This window comes from Bufo bufo, unplaced genomic scaffold (genome assembly GCF_905171765.1).
Source record: "Bufo bufo unplaced genomic scaffold, aBufBuf1.1, whole genome shotgun sequence".
Lineage (NCBI taxonomy): Eukaryota > Metazoa > Chordata > Amphibia > Anura > Bufonidae > Bufo > Bufo bufo.
The window spans coordinates 129,929-143,628 of NW_024401152.1; positions in this window are offsets into that span (position 1 = coordinate 129,929).

The following is a 13,700-nucleotide window of genomic DNA, read 5'->3' on the forward strand; positions in this document are numbered from 1 at the left end:
GTCCTTACAGCAGAGATCAGATGAGTCTTTCAGGACTGTAGTGGACACTGAATACAGTGGCCTAGCTATCGATTTCCCTATTAAATCAGCAGCAGCTGCACTGTCCCTCCTCTCACTAAGAATGCAGCTTCCGAATGAATCTAAAATGGATGCTGTCCGGGAGGTGGGAGGGTCTGGGAGGGAGGGTCTGCTGCTGATTGGTTGGAATGTGTCTGCTGACTGTGAGGTACAGGGTCAAAGTTTATTCAATGATGACGAATAGGGGGCGGACCGAACATCGCATATGTTCGCCCGCCGCGGCGAACAAGCTATGTTCGCCGGGAACTATTCGCCGGTGAATAGTTCGGGACATCGGAATCTTGTGCGCAATCCTGTCATGCTCCGTCCTCTCATCACTTGCCCTGAGCTTGCGTTCTGTCCACAGGATTTCTTTAAAAGTGTTTTCCACGGCCTTCTCTCTGCTTAAAGGGCTTCTGTCACCCCCAAAACCCTTTTTATTTTTTTGGGCTTGTTAAAATAGTTATTTAAGGACTATTCCCTATATAGGGATCTTACCTTTGTCTGTGTCTTCTTTTCATTAAAAAACGATCTTTTAAAATATGCTAATCGCTTCACTACCAGCAAGTAGGGCGTCTACTTGCTGGTAGCCGCCGCAAAAAACCGCCCCCTCCTTCTGTTGATTGACAGGGCCAGCCGCGATCTCCTCCTCCGGCTCGCCCTGTCTGCATTTCAAAAATCTGTCTTGATTCGGCGCAGGCGCTCTGAGAGAAGGAGGCTCGCCTCCTCAGCACTCCCTCAGTGCGCCTACGCCGATGACATCTTCTCTTTCGGTGATGTCATTGGCGCAGGCGCACTGAGGGAGTGCTGAGGAGGCGAGCCTCCTTCTCTCAGAGCGCCTGCGCCGAAGACAGGCGCGCTATTTTTGAAATGCAGACAGGGCCAGCCGGAGGAGGAGATCGCTGCTGGCCCTGTCAATCAACAAGAGGAGGGGGCGGTTTTTTGCAGCAGCTACCAGCAAGTAGACGCCCTACTTGCTGGTAGTGAAGCGATTAGCATATTTTAAAAGATCGTTTTTTAATGAAAAGAAGACACAGACAAAGGTAAGATCCCTATATAGGGAATAGTCCTTAAATAACGATTTTAACAAGCCCCCCCCCCCCCAAAAAAAAAGGGTTTTGGGGGTGACAGAAGCCCTTTAACATGCACAGCACCGTACATTGTATAGTGGCCGTTCTTGGTATTGCAGCTCCGCCTCATTCACTTGAATGGGGCTGAGCTGCGCCTAGGTCATGTCACTGATAAACATGACATCTCCAGCCTAGGAAGAGCTAAGAGAAGGCCACTGCCTCGGACCCCCACCAACAGATACTGAAGACCTATCCAGAGGATAGGCCATCAGTATTAAAATCTCGGAAAACCCCTTTAACCTGTTGGGGACACATGATGTACCGGTACATCATGATGTCCTGGTACTTAAGGACACATGACGTACTGGTACGTCGTGTATTTCCAATCACCGCCGCGCCGAGCAGGCACCCTGGGACAATGCGGGGGGGGGGGGGGGGGGGGTCCCTCCGTATCGGCGATCGTGGCAAACCGCAGGTCAATTCAGACATGCGGTTTGCTGCGTTTCCGGGTTATTCGGGTCCCGATAACCTGGAACAGGATGGTGATCAGTGGTGTGATAATACACCACCAATCACCATCCTGCGATCCTGAGAGTGATGGTGACATCACCTCTCAGGATCGGCTCTGATTGGCTGCAGGGGCGGGTGGGCGGGACGTTTAACTTGAGATGCAGCTCTCCACCTCCTTTCTGTGTCCGGGAGCAAGGAAAGAGGAGCCTGCATCGCATCTGTGCCCAGCAACCCCCCCCCATCTGTGCCCAGCACCCCATTCTGACCCTCCACAGTGCCATCTGGCACTAAAAGGTATTCAGGGAAAGGTTAGGTTAGGCAGGGATATTCAGTGAAAGTTTAGTGGGGAAAAAAAAAAGTTTAATGTGACCCTATACCCCCCAGGGGTGCTGCAGCTTGCCCCCCTGTGCCCCCCTTCCCCCACACACACATTTTTTGGGGCAAAAGCAGTTTTTTTTTTATCTGCGTACGCTGACTGTGGCCGGCACTCTTAGCGTCTGGCCACTGTTAGCGCATTGCACACCCCACCGCTGATCAGCTTTGGACAGCGATTTTGAATTATTAAATTTTTTTATTTACATTTTTTGGCCTTTTTTTATTTTTTTATTTTTTTCTGTTAGTTTTAGGGATAAGTACGCAAACACCCGTGCCCCCACACACACGCACACTAAATAAAGATTTACACACACGCGCACACACACACACGCTCCCCTATGGCCCGCCGGATGTTCTCAACCGAGGAGGCATACGCCCACCTTGACTCCGACTCCGAGAGCCCCAGTGAGGACGAGGATGACCCCACTTTCCTCTTGTCATCCGCGTCCTCCTCATCATCTAGCGATGATGATGAGCCCCCAAGGCGACGGAGACGCCGCCAGGCGGAGCAAGGGGACCGCCATACCAGGGACCCTGTGGCCCACACTAGTATGAGAAGCTCTGGGGCTCGTACTAGTTTTCCGGCCCCCCAGTTAAGTTTATCGTAGTCCCCTACCGGTGAACTTGCATGGTGCACCCCAGAGCATTTTGAGCCTGTGATTCCTGATTGTGTTGGCCAAGCAGGAATCCAGATTCCCACAGTGGGCTTTACTGAATATGACTATTTTAGTCTTTTTTTCAGTGACCACTTTTTGAATCTGATGGTGGAGCAAACAAACCTGTACGCCCAACAGTTCATTGCTCAACAACCGGGCTCCTTTTTGGCTAGGGCCGGTGGCTGGACTTCGGTCAGTGCAGCCAAGATGAGGACCTTTTGGGGCCTTGTGCTGCACATAGGCCTAGTCAAAAACCCAGTGTCAGGCATTACTGGAGTGGGGAAGTCCTCTACCAGACCCCACTTTACAGTACGGCCATGACACGTACCCGGTTTGAGGCCATCCGGAAATGCCTGCATTATGCAGATAATGCAGCATGTCTCTCCCCCAAGAAGGTGATCCTGCCTATGACCACCTGTACAAAATCAGGCCGGTCATCGCTCACTTTGGGGCCAAATTTGTACAGGCCTATGTACCTGGAAGGGAGGTTGCGGTTGATGAGTCTCTCATTGCTTTCAAGGGGAAACTCATTTTCCTCCAGTATGTGCCCTCTAAGCGGGCGAGGTATGGCGTGAAGCTGTACAAACTTTGTGAGAGTGCCTCAGGGTACACTTACAAGTTTTGTGTGTACAAGGGGCGAGATTCCCGTATTGAACCCCCAGAATGTCCCCCCACTCTGGGTGTTAGCGGGAAACTTGTGTGGGACCTTATGCACCCACTGCTAGATAAGGGTTACCACCTGTACGTGGATAACTTTTATACTAGTATCCCCTTGTTCCAGTCCCTCGCTGCCAGATCCACGTCCGCTTGTGGGACCGTGCGGAAAAATCAACGCGGCCTCCCTACCCACCCCCTCCAGGTACCTATCCCCAGGGGTGCGACCCGTGCCCTTACCAGTGGAAACCTGTTGCTGGTCTGATATAAGGACAAGAGGGATGTCCTTGTATTGTCTACAATTCACGGTAACGGCACCACCCCTGTCCCTGTGCGAGGTACCGCGGCAACGGTCCTCAAGCCCGATTGTATCGTCGACTACAATCGGTATATGGGAGGAGTTGATCTCTCTGATCAAGTCCTCAAGCCATATAACGCCATGCGCAAAACCCGGGCATGGTATAAAAAAGTTGCGGTCTGCTTGGTGCAGGTTGCCTTGTACAACTCTTTTGTACTATCCCGGAGCGCTGGCAACACAGGGACATTCCTTCAGTTCTATGAGGCAGTCCTCAAGGCCCTGATCTTTTCTGACCGGGAAAGAGCAGGCCGGAGTACCTCGGGAATTGGAGGCGCCCGGATCGTCCCTGGCCAACACTTTCCAGGTGTGGTCCCCCATACTGGAAAGAAGGGACGGACCCAAAAAAGGTGTAGAGTGTGTCGCAGGATGGGGATACGGAAGGACACCACCACTCAGTGTGACACGTGCCCCGATTATCCGGGCCTCTGCGTTATCGATTGCTTCAGGGAGTACCACACTTCCATGGAGTACTAAATTTATGTTCCCCTTCCCCAATTTAGCCACTGACAATCGGATAAAAAACTATGGTTCTCAGACTTGAACTAAAAATTCAAACTCGCTGATCAACCGTCCGAAGTTGATCAGCGGTGGGGTGTGCGATGCGCGAACAGTGGCTGGATGCTAAGAGTCCAGGCCACAGTCAGGACTCTTGTGCCCCAAAAAAAGTTGTGAGGGGGGGGGGGCGGGAGGGGGGCAAGCTGCAGCACACCTGGGGGGTCTAGGGTCAGGGTTAAAAACATGGGGTGGAACGTGGGCGGGGTTTCAGCAATATCTCGGAAACCAAAGCGCTGCAAACGTTAATTTTTGCGGCACAAACCAGCACAAACGAATGGTGTATTTATTGGGAGGTGGGAGGGGCACAAGTGGGAGGGGTTTCAGCAAATCAAGCGTGTAATATCTCGGAAACCAAAGCGGCGCAAACGTTAATTTTTGCAGCACAAATGCAGCACAAACGAATAGTGTATTTCTTTTTGAAATGTAAAAACATGGGGTGGAAAGTGGGCGGGGTTTCAGCAAATCAAGCGCGCAATATCTCGGAAACCAAAGCGGCACAAACCAGCACAAACGCAGCACAAACGAATGGTGTATTTCTTTTTGAAATTTAAAAACATGGGGTGGAAAGTGGGCGGGGCTTCATAAAAATCTAACGCGCAATATCTCAGGAACCGAACCGGCACAAACATTCATTTTTGCGGCACAAACCAGCACAAACGCAGCACAAACGAATAGTGTATTTCTTTTTGAAATTTAAAAACATGGGGTGGAAAGTGGGCAGGGTTTCAGCAAATCAAGCGCGCAATATCTCGGAAACCAAAGCGGCGCAAACGTTCATTTTTGCGGCACAAACCAGCCCAAACGCAGCACAAACGAACGGTGTATTTCTTTTTGAAATGTAAAAACATGGGGTGGAAAGTGGGCGGGGTTTCAGCAAATCAAGCGCGCAATATCTCGGAAACCAAAGCGGCGCAAACGTTTATTAGTTAGTGGAATATGAGACTTTGTAAGAAAAAAATAAATAAATAAATAAATCATTTTCCGCTAACTTGTGGCAAAAAATAAAAACTTCCATGAACTCACTATGCCCATCAGCGAATACCTTAGGGCAGTGATGGCGAACCTTTTAGAGACCGAGTGCCCAAACCGCAACCCCAAACCCCCCTTATTTATCGCAAAGTGCCATCGCGGCAAGTTAACCAGAATCCTACAGTCCAATATAGTATATCTTTCATGTACTTTATCATGTAGTAGCTATAATAGCCTATCTACATTCAGTGCGCTGCCTGTTCATGGTGCGTCCTGCGCTGATGAATGGCAGGAAAGGTCTTAGGCATATTGGTACAGTCAGACTTTTTCCAGGGTGTGGGTGCCCACAGAGAGGGCTCCGAGTGCCGCCTCTGGCACCCGTGCCATAGGTTCGCCACCACTGCCTTAGGGTGTCTACTTTCCGAAATGGGGTCATTTGTGGGGTGTTTCTACTGTCTGGCCATTGTAGAACCTCAGGAAACATGACAGGTGCTCAGAAAGTCAAAGTTATAACTTTTACCCAAACCAATAAATATACACTTATTGCATTTTTTTTTATCAAAGACATGTAGAACAATAAATTTAGAGAAAAATGTATATAGAAATGTAGTTTTATTTGAAAAATTTTACAACAGAAAGTGAAAAATGTCAGCAGCAATGAAATACCACCAAATGAAAGCTCTATTAGTGAGAAGAAAAGGAGGTAAAATTCATTTGGGTGGTAAGTTGCATGACCGAGCAATAAACGGTGAAAGTAGTGTAGGTCAGAAGTGTAAAAAGTGGCCTGGTCTTTAAGGGGGTTTAAGCACTGGGGGCTGAGGTGGTTAATTAAACGGTTAAAATTGGTGTGAAGTGGTTAATGGTAGTGGTTTACTACAAGAATTGTATTTTATTTAAAGGGGTTGTCTCATCTTAGACATCGCCACTGTACTCTCCAGCGCCCCTGATATAAAAGGAGCAGCAGGCGGAGCATGTGCTGTGCTGCTCCATTTGTCCTTATAGGACCTGCCGGAAATAATCAGCAGTCTCTTAGGCCCCTTTCACACGGGCGTTGCGGGAAAATGTCCGGGTGCGTTGCGGGAACACCCGCGATTTTTCCGCGCGAGTGCAAAACATTGTAATGCGTTTTGCACTCGCGTGTGAAAAATCGCGCGTGTTTGGTACCCAAATCCGAACTTCTTCACAGAAGTTCTGGCTTGGGATCGGTGTTCTGTAGATTGTATTATTTTCCCTTATAACATGGTTACACGGGAAAATAATAGCATTCTGAATACAGACTGCATAGTAAAACAGCGCTGGAGGGGTTAAAAAAAAAAAAACATTAACTCACCTTATGTCCACTTGTTCGCGGCCCAGCATCTCCTTCTGGCTTCATCTGATCTCTGTGCAGCAACAGGACCTGTGGTGACGTCATTCTGGTCATCACATGGAATTGTGAAAATCCTTTGTATCCTTAACAGTTTTATAATAATTTTTCTGTATGTGCAGGAAGATGTTCAGCATTTCGGGCTCATATAAAAGGGAGAGGGAACAACAGCAAACCATTTTTTCTATTGTCCAATGCATCAGAAATGTCAAAAAATATATACAAATAGTTATAATAAAGATGGTATTATAGTTTTGGGTCTAGATCTGCTATGCAGACCTGTGTGTCTCCAGGGTAACAGACTACAGCCTTGTGTAGTCCGATCTCGCAGTCCCCTTGTACCTAATGACATACAATAGGTTTGTAGTAGCTTACATAGGGGACCTGTAAATGTGCATGAGTTTTAAGATAACTAACATTATCTGTACATTTGCTTTATTTTTATTATTAGACGCATTTAAAAAAGAGAAATCATTTACAAAGTTGGACTGTCCCTTTAAATGAAATTACTTTACACTGTACTGTTTCTTTCAATGAGAAAAGAGGATTTTTTATGACAATGTGGTGAGGGTACGTCATACCGTATTTGTGATGCCCGCTTGTAGTTGGGGTGAACCTGGGCATATCTGAAGGTCAGAAAAGCTAATGTTTGCTCCAGAACTTCTGAAAAAGTGTCCATTAAATGGTGGTACAATGGTCCCAAGATCATGGCGGAGACCACTGCAGAAATAAGGCCACATCTGGATGGAAAATGAACAACGTTCCCCCTTTATAAAGGAAAAAGAAATAATATTAAGGTGATTATAGTGTTTAGCATAAAAAAATTCCAAATACATACAACACATCCATTAAAAGCAGTGGATGCAAACGGTCATGTGGCTCCTGAACCAAGTGTTTGGTTCTGCAGGGGCAGTATATTGTGCTGCACTGTGTTCTTTGGTTCTGCTGGGGCAGTATTTTGCGCTGCACAATGGTATCTGGTTCTGCTGGGGCAGTATTTTGCGCTGCACAATGATATTTGGTTCTGCTGGGGCAGTATTTTGCGCTGCACAATGGTATTTGGTTCTGCTGGGGCAGTATTGTGTGCTGCACTGTGTTCTTTGGTTCTGCTGGGGCAGTATTTTGCGCTGCACAATGGTATCTGGTTCTGCTGGGGCAGTATTTTGCGCTGCACAATGATATTTGGTTCTGCTGGGGCAGTATTTTGCGCTGCACAATGGTATTTGATTCTGCTGGGGCAGTATTTTGCGCTGCACAATGATATTTGGTTCTGCTGGGGCAGTATTTGGCTCTGCACAATGGTATTTGGTTCTGCTGGGGCAGTATTTTGCGCTGCACAATGGTATTTGGTTTTGGTGGGGCAGTATTTTGCGCTGCATAATGATATTTGGTTCTGCTGGGGCAGTATTTTGTGCTGCACAATGATATTTGGTTCTGCTGGGGCAGTATTTTGTGCTGCACAATGGTATTTGGTTCTGCAGGGGAAGTATTTTGCGCTGCACAATGGTATTTGGTTCTGCTGGGGCAGTATTTTGCGCTGCACAATGGTATTTGGTTCTGCTGGGGCGGTATTTTGCGCTGCACAATAGTATTTGGTTCTGCTGGGGCAGTATTTGGCTCTGCACATTGGTATTTGGTTCTGGTGGGGCAGTATTTTGCGCTGCACAATGATATTTGGTTCTGCTGGGGCAGTATTTTGCACTGCACAATGGTATTTGGTTCTGGTGGGGCAGTATTTTGTGCTGCACAATGATATTTGGTTCTGCTGGGGCAGTATTTTGCGCTGCACAATGATATTTGGTTCTGCTGGGGCAGTATTTTGCGCTGCACAATGGTATTTGGTTCTGCTGGGGCAGTATTTTGTGCTGCACAATGGTATTTGGTTCTGCTGGGGCAGTATTTTGCGCTGCACAATGATATTTGGTTCTACTGGGGCAGTATTTTGTGCTGCAAATTAATATTTGGTTCTGCAGGGGCAGTATTTTGCTCTGCACAATGATATTTGGTTCTGCTGGGGCAGTATTTTGCACTGCACAATGATATTTGGTTCTGCTGGGGCAGTATTTTGCTCTGCACAATGATATTTGGTTCTGCTGGGGCAGTATTTTGCACTGCACAATGGTATTTGGTTCTGCTGGGGCAGTATTTTGCACTGCACAATGGTATTTGGTTCTGGTGGGGCATTATTTTGCGCTGCACAATGGTATTTGGTTCTGCTGGGGCAGTATTTTGCACTGCACAATGATATTTGGTTCTGCTGGGGCAGTATTTTGCTCTGCACAATGATATTTGGTTCTGCTGGGGCAGTATTTTGTGCTGCACAATGGTATTTGGTTCTGCTGGGGCAGTATTTGGCTCTGCACAATGATATTTGGTTCTGCTGGGGCAGTATTTTGTGCTGCACAATGATATTTGGTTCTGCTGGGGCAGTATTTTGCGCTGCACAATGGTATTTGGTTCTGCAGGGGCAGTATTTTGTGCTGCACAATGGTATTTGGTTCTGCAGGGGAAGTATTTTGCGCTGCACAATGGTATTTGGTTCTGCTGGGGCAGTATTTTGCGCTGCACAATGATATTTGGTTCTGCTGGGGCAGTATTTTGCTCTGCACAATGATATTTGGTTCTGCTGGGGCAGTATTTTGCTCTGCACAATGATATTTGGTTCTGCTGGGGCAGTATTTTGCACTGCACAATGGTATTTGGTTCTGCTGGGGCAGTATTTTGCACTGCACAATGATATTTGGTTCTGCTGGGGCAGTATTTTGCGCTGCACAATGATATTTGGTTCTGCAGGGGCAGTATTTTGCACTGCACAATGATTTTTGGTTCTGCTGGGGCAGTATTTTGCGCTGCACAATAGTATTTGGTTCTGCTGGGGAAGTATTTGGCTCTGCACATTGGTATTTGGTTCTGGTGGGGCAGTATTTTGTGCTGCACAATGATATTTGGTTCTGCTGGGGCAGTATTTTGCGCTGCACAATGGTATTTGGTTCTGCTGTGGCGGTATTTTGCGCTGCACAATGATATTTGGTTCTGGTGGGGCAGTATTTTGTGCTGCACAATGATATTTGGTTCTGCTGGGGCGGTATTTTGCGCTGCACAATGATATTTGGTTCTGCTGGGGCAGTATTTTGCTCTGCACAATGGTATTTGGTTCTGCTGGGGCGGTATTTTGCGCTGCACAATGATATTTGGTTCTGCTGGGGCAGTATTTTTCTCTGCACAATGATATTTGGTTCTGCTGGGGCAGTATTTTGCGCTGCACAATGGTATTTGGTTCTGCTGGGGCAGTATTTTGCGCTGCACAATGGTATTTGGTTCTGGTGGGGCAGTATTTTGCGCTGCACTGTAGTCTTTGATTCTGCTGGGGCAGTATTTTGCGCTGCACAATGATATTTGGTTCTGCTGGGGCAGTATTTTGCGCTGCACAATGATATTTGGTTCTGCTGGGGCGGTATTTTGCAATGCACAATGATATTTGGTTCTGCTGGGTCGGTATTTTGCGCTGCACAATGATATTTGGTTCTGCTGGGGCAGTATTTTGCTCTGCACAATGATATTTTGTTCTGCTGGGGCAGTATTTTGCGCTGCACAATGGTATTTGGTTCTGCTGGGGCAGTATTTTGCGCTGCACAATGGTATTTGGTTCTGCAGGGGCAGTATTTTGCGCTGCACAATGATATTTGGCTCTGGTGGGACAGTATTTTGCGCTGCACAATGATATTTAGTTCTGCAGGGGCAGTTTTTTGCGCTGCACAATGATATTTTGTTCTGCTGGGGCGGTATTTTGCGCTGCACAATGATATTTGGTTCTGCTGGGGCAGTATTTTGCGCTGCACAATGGTATTTGGTTCTGCTGGGGCGGTATTTTGCGCTGCACAATGATATTTGGTTCTGCTGGGGCAGTATTTTGCTCTGCACAATGCTATTTGGTTCTGGTGGGGCAGTATTTTGTGCTGCACAATGGTATTTGGTTCTGCTGGGGCGGTATTTTGCGCTGCACAATGGTATTTGGTTCTGCTGGGGCAGTTTTTTGCGCTGCACAATGATATTTGGTTCTGCTGGGGCAGTATTTTGCACTGCACAATGGTATTTGGTTCTGCTGGGGCAGTATTTTGCGCTGCACAATGGTATTTGGTTCTGCTGGGGCGGTATTTTGCGCTGCACAATGGTATTTGGTTCTGCTGGGGCAGTATTTTGCGCTGCACAATGGTATTTGGTTCTGCTGGGGCAGTATTTTGCGCTGCACAATGGTATTTGGTTCTGCTGGGGCGGTATTTTGCGCTGCACAATGATATTTGGTTCTGCTGGGGCAGTATTTTGCGCTGCACAATGGTATTTGGTTCTGCTGGGGCAGTATTTTGCGCTGCACAATGATATTTGGTTCTGCTGGGGCAGTATTTTGCTCTGCACAATGATATTTGGTTTTGCAGGGGCAGTATTTTGCTCTGCACAATGGTATTTGGTTCTGCTGGGGCAGTATTTTGCGCTGCACAATGGTATTTGGTTCTTATGGGGCAGTATTTTGTGCTGCACAATGGTATTTGGTTCTGCTGGGGCGGTATTTTGCGCAGCACAAGGGTATTTTGTTCTGCTTGGGCAGTATTTTGCGCTGCACAATGGTATTTGGTTCTGCTGGGGCAGTATTTTGCGCTGCACAATGATATTTGGTTCTGCAGGGGCAGTATTTTGCGCTGCACAATGATATTTGGTTCTGGTGGGGCAGTATTTTGTGCTGCACAATGATATTTGGTTCTGCTGGGGCAGTATTTTGCACTGCACAATTATATTTGGTTCTGCTGGGGCAGTATTTTGCGCTGCACAATGGTATTTGGTTCTGCTGGGGCAGTATTTTGCGCTGCACAATGGTATTTGGTTCTGCTGGGGCAGTATTTTGCACTGCACAATGGTATTTGGTTCTGGTGGGGCAGTATTTTGCGCTGCACAATGGTATTTGGTTCTGCTGGGGCAGTATTTTGCGCTGCACAATGATATTTGGTTCTGCTGGGGCGGTATTTTGCACTGCACAATGGTATTTGGTTCTGCTGGGGCAGTATTTTGCGCTGCACAATAGTATTTGGTTCTGCTGGGGCAGTATTTGGCTCTGCACATTGGTATTTGGTTCTGGTGGGGCAGTATTTTGTGCTGCACAATGATATTTGGTTCTGCTGGGGCAGTATTTTGCTCTGCACAATGATATTTGGTTCTGCTGGGGCAGTATTTTGCGCTGCACAATGATATTTGGTACTGCTGGGGCAGTATTTTGCGCTGCACAATGGTATTTGGTTCTGGTGGGGCAGTATTTTGCGCTGCACTGTAGTCTTTGATTCTGCTGGGGCAGTATTTTGCGCTGCACAATGATATTTGGTTCTGCTGGGGCAGTATTTTGCTCTGCACAATGATATTTTGTTCTGCTGGGGCAGTATTTTGCGCTGCACAATGGTATTTGGTTCTGCTGGGGCAGTATTTTGCGCTGCACAATGGTATTTGGTTCTGCTGGGGCAGTATTTTGCTCTGCACAATGGTATTTGGTTCTGGTGGGGCAGTATTTTGCGCTGCACAATGGTATTTGGTTCTGCTGGGGCAGTATTTTGCGCTGCACAATGATATTTGGTTCTGCTGGGGCAGTATTTTGCTCTACACAATGGTATTTGGTTCTGGTGGGGCGGTATTTTGTGCTGCACAATGATATTTGGTTCTGCTGGGGCAGTATTTTGCGCTGCACAATGATATTTGGTTCTGCTGGGGCGGTATTTTGCAATGCACAATGATATTTGGTTCTGCTGGGGCAGTATTTTGCTCTGCACAATGGTATTTGGTTCTGCTGGGGCGGTATTTTGTGCTGCACAATGGTATTTGGTTCTGCTGGGGCGGTATTTTGCGCTGCACAATGGTATTTGGTTCTGCTGGGGCAGTATTTTGCGCTGCACAATGGTATTTGGTTCTGCTGGGGCAGTATTTTGTGCTGCACAATGGTATTTGGTTCTGCTGGGGCGGTATTTTGCGCTGCACAATGGTATTTGGTTCTGCTGGGGCAGTATTTTGCGCTGCACAATGGTATTTGGTTCTGCTGGGGCAGTATTTTGCGCTGCACAATGATATTTGGTTCTGGTGGGGCAGTATTTTGTGCTGCACAATGATATTTGGTTCTGCTGGGGCAGTATTTTGCACTGCACAATGATATTTGGTTCTGCTGGGGCAGTATTTTGTGCTGCACAATGGTATTTGGTTCTGCTGGGGCGGTATTTTGCGCTGCACAATGGTATTTGGTTCTGCTGGGGCAGTATTTTGCGCTGCACAATGGTATTTGGTTCTGCTGGGGCAGTATTTTGCGCTGCACAATGATATTTGGTTCTGGTGGGACAGTATTTTGCGCTGCACAATGATATTTGGTTCTGCTGGGGCAGTATTTTGCGCTGCACAATGGTATTTGGTTCTGCTGGGGCAGTATTTTGTGCTGCACAATGATATTTGGTTCTGCTGGGGCAGTATTTTGTGCTGCACAATGGTATTTGGTTCTGCTGGGGCAGTATTTTGTGCTGCACAATAGTATTTGGTTCTGCTGGGGCAGTATTTTGTGCTGCACAATAGTATTTGGTTCTGCTGGGGCAGTATTTTGCGCTGAACAATGATATTTGGTTCTGCTGGGGCAGTATTTTGTGCTGCACAATGATATTTGATTCTGCTGGGGCAGTATTTTGCGCTGAACAATGATATTTGGTTCTGCTGGGGCAGTATTTTGCACTGCACAATGATATTTGGTTCTGCTGGGGCAGTATTTTGCACTGCACAATGGTATTTGGTTCTGCTGGGGCAGTATTTTGCAATGCACAATGATATTTGGTTCTGCTGGGGCAGTATTTTGCGCTGCACAATGGTATTTGGTTCTGCTGGGGCAGTATTTTGCGCTGCACAATGGTATTTGGTTCTGCTGGGGCAGTATTTTGTGCTGCACAATGATATTTGGTTCTGCTGGGGCAGTATTTTGTGCTGCACAATGGTATTTGGTTCTGCTGGGGCGGTATTTTGCGCTGCACAATGGTATTTGGTTCTGCTGGGGCAGTATTTTGCACTGAACAATGGTATTAGGTTCTGCTGGGGCAGTATTTTGCGCTGCACAATGATATTTG